The sequence below is a fragment of the Bombina bombina genome, chromosome 5 (genome assembly GCF_027579735.1).
Source record: "Bombina bombina isolate aBomBom1 chromosome 5, aBomBom1.pri, whole genome shotgun sequence".
NCBI classification, from domain to species: Eukaryota; Metazoa; Chordata; class Amphibia; order Anura; family Bombinatoridae; genus Bombina; species Bombina bombina.
Window position 1 is genome coordinate 902,930,237 of NC_069503.1, and position 14,882 is coordinate 902,945,118.

At 38.8% G+C, this 14,882-nt stretch overlaps 1 protein-coding gene across 1 annotated transcript in view; it reads left to right on the forward strand.

Moving 5' to 3' along the window:
- The window catches only part of UBXN2B (UBX domain protein 2B), a 153,342-nt gene that overhangs the window by 76,823 nt on the left and 61,637 nt on the right, over positions 1-14,882 (forward strand). The window lies entirely within an intron of this gene.

Below are 14,882 nucleotides of genomic sequence, written 5' to 3' on the forward strand. Positions count from 1 at the left end.
CTTGTGTTAAGCGATGTCCCATGAGTATAACGATACCCCCCATGTACAGGTTTTCTGAGTTTTCTGGAATTTACAAGGCCCAACATACGGCCTACCCATTTACATAGAAATCTGGCACATTCATTTTCTGGGCTTAAGTTGCCTTTCATACATTATAGCAGCCCAGGAATGAAAATGACCCCATCATGGCATACCATTTACAAAAGTAGACACCCTAGGGTATTCCAAAAGGGCCATGTCACGTCTTTTTGTGAAGCCCCTTAGTCACAACACCTGGCCAAATGTAGTGGTCATTTTTGTTGTATGCGTTTTTTACACAAACACTGCACTTTGGCTGTTTCTGTCATCAAGCTTTTATGTTTTACTGCTATAAAACACACATATTTGTGTTTGTCAATGTCCTACGAGTACAACAGTACCCCCCATGTACAGGTTTCACGGGGTTTACAGGAGTTACTGGGCCAAATATGGGGTCTGCCCATTTCAGTCTTTATGCATGGAAATTTGGCACCTTAATTTTCTGTGCCTATGTCCTCTTTGAGACATTATAGCAGCCCAGGATTGAAAATTACCCCATCATGGCATACCATTTTCAAAAGAAGACACCCTAGGGTATTCCAAAAGGGCCATTTCACATCTTTTTGTGAAGCCCCTTAGGCATAACATCTGGCCAAATGTAGTGCTCATTTATTTTTACTGCGTTTTTTTCACAAACACTGCACTGTGGCTGTTTCTGTCATCAAGCTTTTATGTTTTACTGCTATAAAACACACATATTAATGTTTGTCAAGGTCCTACGAGTAAAACAGTACCCCCCATGTACAGGTTTTATGGGGTTTACAGAAGTTACAGGGCCAAATATGGGGTCTGCCCATTTCAGTTTTTATGCATGGAAATTTGGCACCTTAATTTTCTGTGCCTATGTCCACTTTGAGACATTATAGCAGCCCAGGAATGAAAATTACCCCATCATGGCATACCATTTTCAAAAGAAGACACCCTAGGGTATTCCAAAAGGCCCATGTCACATCTTTTTGTGAAGCCCCTTAGTCACAACACCTGGCCAAATGTAATGGTGATTTTTTTTTCATGCGTTTTTTGCACAAACACTGCACTTTGGCTGTCTCTGTCATCAACCTTTTATGTTTTGCTGCTATAAAACACACATATTAGTGTTTGTCAAGGTCCTACGAGTAAAACAGTACCCCCCATGTACAGGTTTTGTGGGGTTTACAGAAGTTACAGGGCCAAATATGGGGTCTGCCCATTTCAGTTTTTATGCATGGAAATTTGGCACCTTAATTTTCTGTGCCTATGTCCTCTTTAAGACGTTATAGCAGCCCAGGAATGAAAATTACCCCATCATGGCATACCATTTTCAAAAGAAGACACCCTAGGGTATTTCAAAAGGCCCATGTCACATATTTTTGTGAAGCCCCTTAGTCACAACACCTGGCCAAATGTAATGGTGATTTTTTTTTTGCATGCGTTTTTTGCACAAACACTGCACTTTGGCTGTCTCTGTCATCAACCTTTTATGTTTTGCTGCTATAAAACACACATATTAGTGTTTGTCAAGGTCCTACGAGTAAAACAGTACCCCCCATGTACAGGTTTTATGGGGTTTACAGAAGTTACAGGGCCAAATATGGGGTCTGCCCATTTCAGTTTTTATGCATGGAAATTTGGCACCTTAGTTTTCTGTGCCTATGTCCTCTTTGAGACATTATAGCAGCCCAGGAATGAAAATTACCCCATCATGGCATACCATTTTCAAAAGAAGACACCCTAGGGTATTCCAAAAGGCCCATGTCACATATTTTTGTGAAGCCCCTTAGTCACAACACCTGGCCAAATGTAATGGTCATTTTTTTTGCATGCGTTTTTTGCACAAACACTGCACTTTGGCTGTCTCTGTCATCAACCTTTTATGTTTTGCTGCTATAAAACACACATATTAGTGTTTGTCAAGGTCCTACGAGTAAAACAGTACCCCCCATGTACAGGTTTTATGGGGTTTACAGAAGTTACAGGGCCAAATATGGGGTCTGCCCATTTCAGTTTTTATGCATGGAAATTTGGCACCTTAATTTTCTGTGCCATGTCCTCTTTGAGACATTATAGCAGCCCAGGAATGAAAATTACCCCATCATGGCATACCATTTTCAAAAGAAGACACCCTAGGGTATTCCAAAAGGCCCATGTCACATCTTTTTGTGAAGACCCTTAGTCACAACACCTGGCCAAATGTAATGGTCATTTTTTTTGCATGCGTTTTTTGCACAAACACTGCACTTTGGCTGTCTCTGTCATCAACCTTTTATGTTTTGCTGCTATAAAACACACATATTAGTGTTTGTCAAGGTCCTACGAGTAAAACAGTACCCCCCATGTACAGGTTTTGTGGGGTTTACAGAAGTTACAGGGCCAAATATGGGGTCTGCCCATTTCAGTTTTTATGCATGGAAATTTGGCACCTTAATTTTCTGTGCCATGTCCTCTTTGAGACATTATAGCAGCCCAGGAATGAAAATTACCCCATCATGGCATACCATTTTCAAAAGAAGACACCCTAGGGTATTCCAAAAGGCCCATGTCACATCTTTTTGTGAAGACCCTTAGTCACAACACCTGGCCAAATGTAATGGTCATTTTTTTTGCATGCGTTTTTTGCACAAACACTGCACTTTGGCTGTCTCTGTCATCAACCTTTTATGTTTTGCTGCTATAAAACACACATATTAGTGTTTGTCAAGGTCCTACGAGTAAAACAGTACCCCCCATGTACAGGTTTTATGGGGTTTACAGAAGTTACAGGGCCAAATATGGGGTCTGCCCATTTACATAGAAAATTGGCACATTCATTTTATGGGCCTTTGTCCTCTTTGAGACATTATAGCAGCCCAGGAATGAAAATTACCCCATCGTGGCATACCATTTATAAAAGTAGACAACCCAGGGTATTGAAAAAGGACTATGTTTAGTCTTTGTTTGTAGCCACTTAGTCACAACATCTGGCCAAAGGTAATGTTCATATTTCAGTTTTAGTTTATCACAAAAACACTGCCTTTTTGCTGTTTATATCATCCTTTTATGTTTTACTGCTATAATACACCCATCTTTGTGTTCAGCGATGTCCCATGAGTACAACAATACCCCCTATGTACAGGTTTTATGTGGTTTTAGGAAGTTACAGCGCCCAATATAGGGTCTGCCAATTTGCATGGAAATTGGGCACATTGATTTTATGGACCTTTGTTGCCTTTGAGACAGTATGGCAGCGCAGGAATGAAAATTACCCCACCATGGCATACCATTTGCAAAAGTAGACAACCCAGGGTATTAAAAAAGGACTATGTTTAGTCTTTTTTTGTAGCCACTTAGTCACAAAACCTGGTCAAATTTAGTGGTCATATTTTTTTATTTGCTTTTTTCACACAGACTTTGCATGTTTTCTATTTAGATCAACATCATTATATTTTTTACTGCTATAATACACCCACATCTGTGTTCAGTGATCTCCCATGAGTGCAACAATACCCCCTATGCACAGGTTTTATGTGGTTTTAGGAAGTTACAGGGCCCAATATAGGGTCTGCATAGAAATTTGGCACATTGATTTTCTGGCCCTATGTTGCCTTTGAGACAGTATGGCAGCCCAGGAATGAAAATTACCCCCCTCATGACATACCATTTGCAAAAGTGGATAACTCAGGATATTCTAAAAGGAGTATTTTAGTTGTTTTGTATAACTTATAATGGCCTTAGAGTGGATGGGCTTAACATATAAAGGGACAGGACAAGGTCAGGGGATTTATGAAGTTAGGAATACAGAATAATAAAATAAAATAAATTAGGAACACATACAGATTGCTTTCAAATTAAAAGTTTAACTCTGTGTGATATATTCGAAAGCAATCAGTGATACAGAGGCCAGGTTGAGAGGGGCAGTCAGGGCAATGGTAACTAGAATCCCTCCTCCCTCCTTTTTTATAGCAGACTCTGCATCTTTTCTGGGGTGTTAATTTGCAGGCAGTGGGGGGGATCCTAGTGGGAAAATGCCTGCCACAGAGTCGCTCAACATTTTCAGATTGAACAGTGGGAGGATTAGGGGTCTGGTTAAACAAAATATCAGATGTTACATTTAACACAAATTCCAAAAAAGTATAAGTTTTCCCTGTGCCTGTTTTTTTGTACAGCACATATGCATTATATACTGCGATCTGCATAATATAAAAGGCTACTTTTTTGTACCAAGTTCTAGTTTTTCTTTGAATTAGATATGGCTGCAGGCACCGGTCAGCTAAATCTACCCCCCCCATGTTTTTGTTGTACTCCACAATGCACTTTGGCTTTCGGATCTGTGCAGATCTTCCCTTCACAGACACTGACACTGTAGCTTCATCGTGCATTGTGGAGAGCATGTACACATCTTTTTTATCAGTGTACCGAAGGGCCAGTAGCTCATTGTGGCGTAAAGCTGACGTTGTGCCCCTACTTTTTTTTCCATATGTCAGCTTCTGGGGGAAACCTTTGCGATTTTTTCTTGTTGTGCCACAGGCCACGGTTTCAAAATAAAACAAAAATTTTAATAGCTCTGTGCTGGTGTAAAAATTATCGAGCCACAAATGGTACCCTTTATTTAGCAGGGGTAGTAGGAGATCCCACACAATTTTCCCACTTGTGCCAACTGAATCTGGGCAGCCAGGTGGATCCAAGTGGCTATCCTTTCCCTGGTAGATGCGAAATGCCCAGGTATACCCAGTACTGCATTCACAGAGCTTATAAAATTTTACCCCATAGCGGGACCTCTTGGATGGTATATATTGCTTGAAAAGCAATCTCCCCTTAAATTTCATGAGGGACTCATCAATGCAAATGTCCTGCTCAGGTATGTAAACTTCTTTAAATTTTTGGGACAGGTGGCTTATCAGGGGCCTTAGTTTATATAACCTGTCATGCAGGGGGTCATTTTTGGGGGGGCACTTGGTATTATCATTAAAATGGAGAAACCGCAGCAATTGTTCATATCTGTCCCTCTTCATAACCCCTGGAAAAAGAGGGGTAGCCAGGATGGGGTTCTGGCTCCAGTATGAACGAATGCTGGGTTTCTTCACAATCCCCATTATTAATGTCAGGGCCCAAAACTTTTTAATCTCTGGTATGTCAGTGGGATGCCAGGTATTTTTTCTGACATACAGAGATTGGGGATTTTTGGACAGATACTGGCTGGCATATAAATTTGTTTGAGCAACTATATGCTCAAACATAGCATCTGTCAGAATCAGTGACATATAGTTTATTGGCTCACATACTGGAACATCACTTGTTATGCCAGGAGTCTCAGTAAATTCTGGCATTTCTGGGGCAGTGAAATTTGGGGGTATCCAATTTTGGTCATTTGTGCGACGCCTCCTTTTAGGTGGCGGGCAGGGAGCACCAGCATCAGATGTATCACTCAGGGGCTCTATATCTGATGCCGTAAGGGTTGCGCTGTCAGACAGAGCAGAGAGGGTTTCACTCCCTGAATCTGCGGCAAGAATGGCATAAGCCTCTTCTGCTGAATAGCGTGCCATAAGGGATTTTTTTCAGTACAAATTACCACTTCACCACCACCAATTACCACTTCACCTTCCCCAAAATCCCACTAAACCACCCCAATTACCACCTCCCAATTACCACCCACCTATTCCCACCCACCCTATTCCCTATTTTTTTTTTTTTTAAATTATGATTTTTTCTTTATATATATATTTTTTTTTTTTATAAACTAAAAAAAAAAGGAACTGGGAAGGGTAGTGATTGGGAACAGCAGGGAAGGGGTTAATAATAACTAAAGATCCCCACAAATAAACTTTTGGGCACTGATCAAAGCCCTGACAGGCTGATCACTGTGATATTAGGCTGATCACAGTAGCAGCTCAGTGATCAGCAGCAAAAACAATATATATATATATTTGTAACCCCCACAAATAAACCCCCAACGCTTTTGATCAACACTGATCAAAGCCCTAACTGGATAACCAAGTTATATTAGGCTGATCACAGTAGCAGCTCTGTGATCAGCAGCAAAAAAATATATATATTTTGTTTGTAACTATATTTTTTTCTCCCTCTCCGCTTTCTACAGCACACACCAACACTAAACTGTCTTCCTCTCTCTCTCAGATCGCACTGAGAGCAGAGAGGAAGCGGATACACTTGTAACAGCCAATGATTCCACTCATTGGCTGCTACAGTGTTACAGGGGACAATCGATACACCCCCTCCATGCTGATTGGATCCTGGGGGAGTGCCAGAGGTGCTAGGCACATCCCCCAACCGGATCCACAACAAACAAAATAACGGAGGGGGCACAGGAGCTGAAAACCGTTATGCCGTTCTATTCCGTCATAACGGCTCTAAAGCCCAGTGTAATTATGACGGAATGGAACGGCATAACGGCGTTAAAAGGTTAACTAACTTGTATTTATCTTGTACTTCAATAAAGATTGGAAAATGTATTAATGTACTAGTTTTCACCTTGTGACTGAATAATGTTCACTTATCAAATCATAAGCCTTACCTGTATATACACTTTAATATGCTAATGCTAATACACAAGAAAATTTCAGATAATAAATAACAGAATTAGAGTCATAGGAAAAAATATTAACTGATATAAAAATCTAGTCCTGGGGTAAGGAGAACATTATTCAATCCTTTTTTCTATTTTGCAAAATAATAACAAACTCATTATACATTAAACAATTTACAACTGAGCATACAATTTTATTGATACTGTTTTATGTTATGAATCTAAAATCATGAAGAATAGTGTGGGATATTAATTTTTGAAAGACGAAAGTGGCTGCAGCATTTCATCTTCAATGGGAATTTAACAATACTCCAACTCTGTAAATCATGAAACCACTAAGTGACAAGGTTTTTAAAAATAGTCCAAAGTTGCAGAAATCACTCTACAAACCGAGTTTACAAAAACCCACTGTACAAACCGCTGTTTCCAAACCTCACTCTCACTGTTCAAAAAGCAGTTTCTCCTGGCAGTTGCATCTTCGTGATTGCCTGTTTTTATTCTGACTAATAATAATAAGCACATTGTTTTGCTGTGATCTTAATATCAAGTCACAGTATGCAGTGTCAGCAATATGATTCATATGGGCACCAAGCCGGATTTACCGCATGGCTATTGGCTAAGAGGTGAAAACGTCATCTCAGCAAAAAAAATTTTTTAGCTGTGGGCTGCTGTAGCAGCTAAAAACGGTGATCGAATAAAAAAAATAAAGGAGCTTTCGACATGAAGTATCTTATGCTTCATGAATGAAAGTCCCCTTTATTTGTTTCAAAAACGCTAGGATTTACTTTCACTTTAATGCTGAGTGTTATTGTATATTGTAAGCCCTATTTACTTATTAAAAAAATATTGTTTTGATTTTGCTGAAAGAGAAATTACCAAAGGAGGACTTGCAACTGGGGCTGTAGGGGCCACACATTATACCAGCCTATGATTTAGTCCAGCCCAGCATTTTAAATGATTTTAGTATATAGGACATGCCTGATATTTTTATGTAGATCATAAATCAATCACCCTGCACAATTTGTTCCTTACAATATTTACTGATGCATCTCTCTCCCTCATTGCAACACTGGGGCCCAGGTAATAAATATCAATGCAATGATGGGTGTACGCTACTAGTTTTACCTAAACATTTTTTTTTTTAAAAGACAGGAAAAAACACACAGCCTTAATGTGGAGGGGGTCTAACAACACCATTTTCAGTTGATAGATCAAATACCATTTTAGTTTTCATGTGATCAGTATTGCCACTGCACTTATCAGTTTACAAAACATGTTAAAGGGGTTGTAAAGTCACTGTTTTGGCTGTCACAACATTTAGAATTAAACCACTAATTTAAATTGATGTACCCCCTAACCAATAAACCCCACATTTGGAAGAGGGAAGTCTCAATATCCCTAAAGTTATCTTGTTTAACTACATTGAATACAAATAGGAATAAAAAAATTATCAAACATACTAAAATATGACCTCTAAACTACCCCACATTTACAGTGATGGAAAAATGGAGCAATGTCCCAAATAGGAAAAATATAAACAAAAGCAAAAGCTTCCAGACATCCCTAGGGGGAGCCAAAATATCATCAGCTTCTGGCATTTGGAAAAAAAGTACATATATGTCCAATGTTGCAATCAAAATTGATAGTTGTGTGTAAATTGAGTGACCCTGTGACACTGCAATTATCAAGTGGTAAAACCATTTTAAATACGGCACTGACTTAATTTGATACCATGTACTAAACTTGTGATTGAAGTGGAAGATTTGGAATCAATTATTCTTACTGCTAGTTTACACTGGACTTTTATTTGGTATCAGTAACACAAATAGTTTATTTAAAGCTGAATTAATATGTCCTGCAATACCATGTTGCATGTATATCAATATATCGTCATCACTACTGCCAAACGTCTCTCACTGTGCATCCTCCAGGAAGTGCCGGACTTGACTATCGAAGAGTTATTATAAATATCACGCTGCCATCCTTTCTTAACAAAACATGCAACAGTTAAAGGAACAGCAAACACCTTGATATTTTAATATACAATGATTAATTATGCATAATAAAGCAACTTTGCAGTATACGTTAAATTATTTATGTTGCCATCTTTTTATGTCATTTAGCTCTGAAAATTGTCTATTTTGTAATTCTTAGAACAAGGAATACACTCTGCTGACTTTTTAAGGCTAACCTCACTACATATCTATCTCTAATTGGATTCAGCAGATAGCAGCACCGTAGCCTTTCCCAGTCTGCAAAGCTGTTTATTCTGAATGTAAGACGTTAGCATGAGCATTGCATCTTTTTTATTACTACATTTCTATGTTAGACCAAGAGAAAAGGAAACAGATTTATTCAAATTTTATTTTTTTGAATGCAGCTAATTTGCAATGCAATTTTCAACTACTGCACTATATTATAAAACGTTAAAAATAGATTTATTCTTCAGATAACCAACACATTGCAATTGAACTGGTGCCTTAGTGTAACTAATTTTAAAATTGAATTTTATTTAAAAATGACCTGCAGAAAATTTTTCACAAAAAAAAAATCTCATCGCAGATCGAACATCATTTTGGAAAATCAGAAATGGATGAATTCTAGCATCAGGTTGTGTTACTAATGGATATTATCTCAAGTATGTTTGATGATTTTTATCTTCATTTTCCTCTATTGTCATCGTGCCTGGTTTTTGTATATAATTACCCCTGCTGCAAATGTGCAAAACATTTCTTTTGCTAATAACCTAAGGTTCAAAATTGATAACATCCTCTCTGAAGGTTTTTTTTTTTTATAAAACCCTAGGCAGCTGTACACCATAGCACATTCATATGTGATCTGCAGTATACAAAGTTATTAGAATATGTGCAATTATATATGGTACTAACCATAATAACATATGGTGTCATAATTTATTTTAACTATCTGCTCTATTAATACTTATTTATAAGTCAATTAAGCATTGTACTGCCATCATTGCCAGGGGATGTAAACATATAGTTTATATTTATGCCAGTTTGCATTTTTATACTGTTGCATCATGCAGATTCTGTACACCGAAGTTTAACTTATGTACAGATTTTTAAACTTTGTATAAACTTATGTATACATTTCTACATTTCAGGTTCTACCCTTAACCCCTTAATGACCGGACCATTTTTCAATTTTCTTACCCTTAATGACAATGGCTATTTTTACATTTCTGCGGTGTTTGTGTTTAGCTGTAATTTTCCTCTTACTCGTTTACTGTACCCACACATATTATATACCGTTTTTCTCGCCATTAAATGGACTTTCTAAAGATACCATTATTTTCATCATATCTTATAATTTCCTATAAAAAATATATAAAATATGAGGAAAAAATTGAAAAAAACACACTTTTTCTAACTTTGACCCCCAAAATCTGTTACACATCTACAATCACCAAAAAACACCTATGCTAAATAGTTTCTAAATTTTGTCCTGAGTTTAGAAATACCCAATGTTTACATGTTCTTTACTTTTTTTGCAAGTTATAGGGCCATAAATACAAGTAGCACTTTGCTATTTCCAAACAACTTTTTTTCAAAATTAGCGCTAGTTACATTGGAACCCTGATATCTGTCAGGAATACCTGAATATCCCTTGACATGTATATATTTTTTTTTAGAAGACAACCCAAAGTATTGATCTAGGCCCATTTTGGTATATTTCATGCCACCATTTCACCGCCAAATGTCATCAAATAAAAAAAAAAGTTCACTTTTTCACAAATTTTGTCACAAACTTTAGGTTTCCCACTGAAATTATTTACAAACAGCTTGTGCAATTAAGGCACAAATGGTTGTAAATGCTTCTTTGGGATCCCCTTTGTTCAGAAATAGCAGACTTATATGGCTTTGGCATTGCTTTTTGGTAATTAGAAGGCCACTAAATGCTGCTGCGCACCACACGTAAATTATGCCCAGCAGTGAAGGGGTTAATTAGGTAGGTTGTAGGGAGCTTGCAGGGTTAATTTTAGCTTTAGGGTAGAGATCAGCCTCCCACCTGACACATCCCACCCCCTGATCCCTCCCAAACAGTTCTCTTCCCTCCCCCACCCCACAATTGTCCCCGCCATCTTAAGTACTGGCAGAAAGTCTGCCAGTACTAAATAAAAGGAGTTTTTCTTTTTTTTAATAAAAAAAATTAAAATGTTTTAGCTGTGATGGACCCCTGCCTTAGCCCCAACCTCCATGATCCCCCCCCAGCTCTCTAACCCTCTCCCCTACCTAATTGCCGCCATCTTGGGTACTGGCAGCTGTCTGCCAGTACCCAATTTGCCCCCAAAACAAGTGGTTTTTTTTGCAATTTTTTGCCATTTTAATGTTTTCTGTAGTGTAGCAGCCCCCCACAATACCCCAACCCCCTCCCCCTCCCAGATCCTTATATATTTATTTATATTACATTCATTTTTGTCCCCCCTTCCTTTCTCATTGGTGTCAGTGGCCATGTAATCGGGCGCGCACGCACGCCCCCGCACGCTCCCGGCACCCGGCGTGCACATAGCACTTACAGGAACCGGATGCCGGGTAGCGATGGGCCGCCCACCCGCCTCCCTGATGTGCTCCCACCCACCAACGAACCGGCACCATCGCTACCGGTGCAGAGAGGGCCACAGAGTGGCTCTCTCTGCATCGGAGTCTTCTGAAAAGGTATTGCAGGATGCCTCCATATGGAGGCATCACTGCAATACCCTGAGAGCTGCTGGAAGCGATTGCGATCGCTTCCAGCACTCTCTTAGACAACTGACGTACCAGGTACGTCTATTGTCATTAACTGTTAGTTAATGCATGACGTACCTGGTACGTCAGTTGTCATTAAGGGGTTAAAATAATTTGGATATCCGGACTGATTCTCTTATCCTTTAAGAGATCCTCTGAGTATCCTTTAAGAGTTCCTCTGATTGACCAGCAGTCCTAGCTAAATATTGTATATGCTCTATTTGGGGTTCAGATCAATGTAAGACCCTTTATCCATGGGACATATCATTCTTGTGCACTCTGCGGTTCCCTCACTGAACATCTGGCTAGTCTGGGCATCAGGTTGGAAGTGTTTTTGTGGGGGTTTGTTACATAAAATTTTTTATTTGTTTTTGTTTTGTTTTTTTACTATTTTCAGCCTCTCTGAGGCACCAGTAATGTTATACAGTTGGGGAGGCAAAGGCCTTCAAAGCATCTGTCTGCCTTTTTTTCTGTACAAATCTGAAACAAATTGTGATCCTGTCACTGGAGAGGGAGGTGAGTATCCATGCAGGAGCTCCTGTGTGGGTCACTTTGGGGGTGTTTTAGCAGTCAGTCTATTATAGGGCCTAGGTATTTCCTTACCCTTTGAGTACTCTGCAGGTGTCAGGGGTGTAAATTGACTAGTGTAGAGGACTCTCTACCGTTTTACCGGTAGAATATTTAGCGGCTATCGCCAGTAAGCGTAAACGCAAATCTGGGAATTTAACTCACTTTCTTGATGTGAACATGCATCCCCTCAACCTCAGATTCCTGTCCTGCTTCAGATATCGGACTCTGAGGACTCAAAATAATCCAGGTTAGATGTGGAAGTGACCCTTAATTTGACAGTGTTTTAAATTTAAAGTTGAACATATCCACACTTTAATGCTTAAGGTACTGAAAACTCTGGCTATTTCTGAGGAAAAACCTGCTGAAAACAAGCCTGTAAATCAGTTAAATGTTGTTTTCAAAGTTCCTCCTTAGATTCCAGAGGTATGTCAGGTTCCAGATTTGGTTTCTGACTATATAGCCAAAGAAAAAAACCTGGTATTCTATTTGCTCCTTCATCCAGGTTTAAGAGAATGTACCCGGTTCCAGAGCAGAACATGGAACTATGGGAAACCATACCTAAGGTTGATGGAACTATTTCCACTCTTGCCAAACGCACTACCATCCCCATGATTGATTGCACCTCTTTCAGGGATCCAATGGACTGCAAAATGGAGTCTTTTTGAGAAAGCTCTTCCTTCAGACAGGTCTTCTGCTTAAACCAGCAGAATTTATCACCTTTGTGGCCGCGCAGAAACCCATTGGTGTGATTCTCTATCCAGAATGGTTTCTGACAAATCCTCTGCGGAGGATCTCCAGAAATGCATTAAAGCCCTTAAAATGGCTTACGCCTTTATATGTGATGCAATAATGTACATATTTAAGATTGATGTCAAGAACATGTCTTTGGCAGTTGTTGCAAGAAGGGCCTTATGGTTAAAATCATGGTCAGCAGACATGCGGGTAGATTACGAGTTGTGCGCTATAGATGGTAGTTAACGAACGCAACAAAAGTTGCGTTATTTCACCCTCCATATCGCTGCGATTACGAGTTTTGAAACAACTGCCTTGTGCGTGCGATATGCTCCATACCACACAAAATCCAAGCGCTGCTTTGACATGCTCGTGCACGCTTTCCCCATAGACATCAATGGGGAGAGAGTGTTAGAAAAAAAACTAACACCTGCGATCACGGAATGAAAAGCTCCGTAACGCAGCCCCATTGATGTCTATGGGGAAAAAGAACACCCTAACATAAACCCCACGTCTAATCTGCTGCCCCCGACATCGCTGACACCTACATAATGTTAACCCCTAATCTGCCGCCCAACATTGCCACCACCGTAATAAATCTATTAACCCCTAATCCGCCGCTCCCGATATTGAAGCCACTTTACTAAAGTTATTAGCCCCTTTTCCCCTGCACCCCAACATCACCCACACTATAATAAATCTATTAACCCCTATTCCGCCGCTCCCAGACATCGCTGTCACTAAATAAAGTTATTAAGCCTTAAACCTCTGGCCTCCCACATCACTACCACAAATAAACCTATTAACCCCTAAACCGCCAGCCCCCTACATCGCAACAACCTAAATTTAACTATATTAACCCATAAACCTAACCGTAACCCTAAACCTAACCCCCCCTAACTTTAACATAATTAAAATAGAGCAAAATTAAAGTTACAATTATTAAAGGGCCACTGTAAGTAAATATTTTCTATGCCTGTTACTAACTAACTACCCCAATATGCTTTTTATCAATAGCATTTCATTAACATATCTCTACCGTATATCAGAAATCTTGTCTGCAAATGTAATTGTTTTCCAAACCCACTCCGTGGGTATCCTTTGCTCTGTACCAATCCTTTTACAATACCTAGGTTTCAAAATGGCGCTTTAAACACAAAGTTATTGGTTATTTTGAACACTCAGTGCTGAAAATAGTGGGCAGGATAATGTGACATCATCGGGGAATAAAAGATATAACTTTTAGAACGTTATGAAACTTTGTTTTGGAGAAAATATAGGTCAGTAGGTTTTAATTAATGTTTATTAACTTTAATATGTTAGTTGTTTAGCTTAAAAATTAGAACAGAAAGTAATCCTTTAACTAAATAATACCTATTTAAAACTAAATACAAACTTACCTGTGAAATAAAACCTAAGCTAGCTACAACATAACTATTTATTTTAACTAGGTATACTAGTTAGTAAATAGTTATCAACTATTTACTAACTACCTAGTTAAAATAAATAGAAACTTACCTGTGAAATAAAACCTAAGCTGCCTTATACTAAAACCTACCATTACAAAAATAAAAAAAACTACCATTGCAAAAAAAAAACAAACACTAAAATTACAAAAAAAATAAACTACGATTATAAAAAATAACAAACGAAATTATCCAAAACAATAAAAAGGTGTATCCAGTCCATGGGTTCATCCATTACTTTTGTGATATTCTCCTTCCCAACAGGAAGCTGCAAGAGGACACCCACAGCAGAGTTGTCTATATAGCTCCTCCCCTAACTGCCACCCCCAGTCATTCTCTTGCAGCTCTCGACAAGATAGGAAGTATCAAGAGATATGTGGTGACTTAGTGTACTTTTACCTTCAATCAAAAGTTTGTTATTTTTAAACGGTACCGGCGTTGTACTGTTTTACTCTCAGGCAGAAATTAGAAGAAGAATCTGCCTGGAGGTTGATGATCTTAGCGGTTTGTAACTAAGGTCCATTGCTATTCTCGTGCATGGGAAAGACTTCAGTTGGGGGAACGGTTTGCAGTTTACCTGCTTTGAGGTATGTTCAGTATATTTATTTCTAGAGAGATGATAAGATCTAGAAAATGCTGACAGAACCTTGTATAATTGAGGTAAGCCTGATGCAGTGATTTAACAACGACTCGGATCATGCTTACAAAAAAGGGTAATATTCATGTTAATACTCATATTTCTTAGTGACAAAACGTTTACATGTTATATAGAAAGAACGTTTTTTCTCTGAG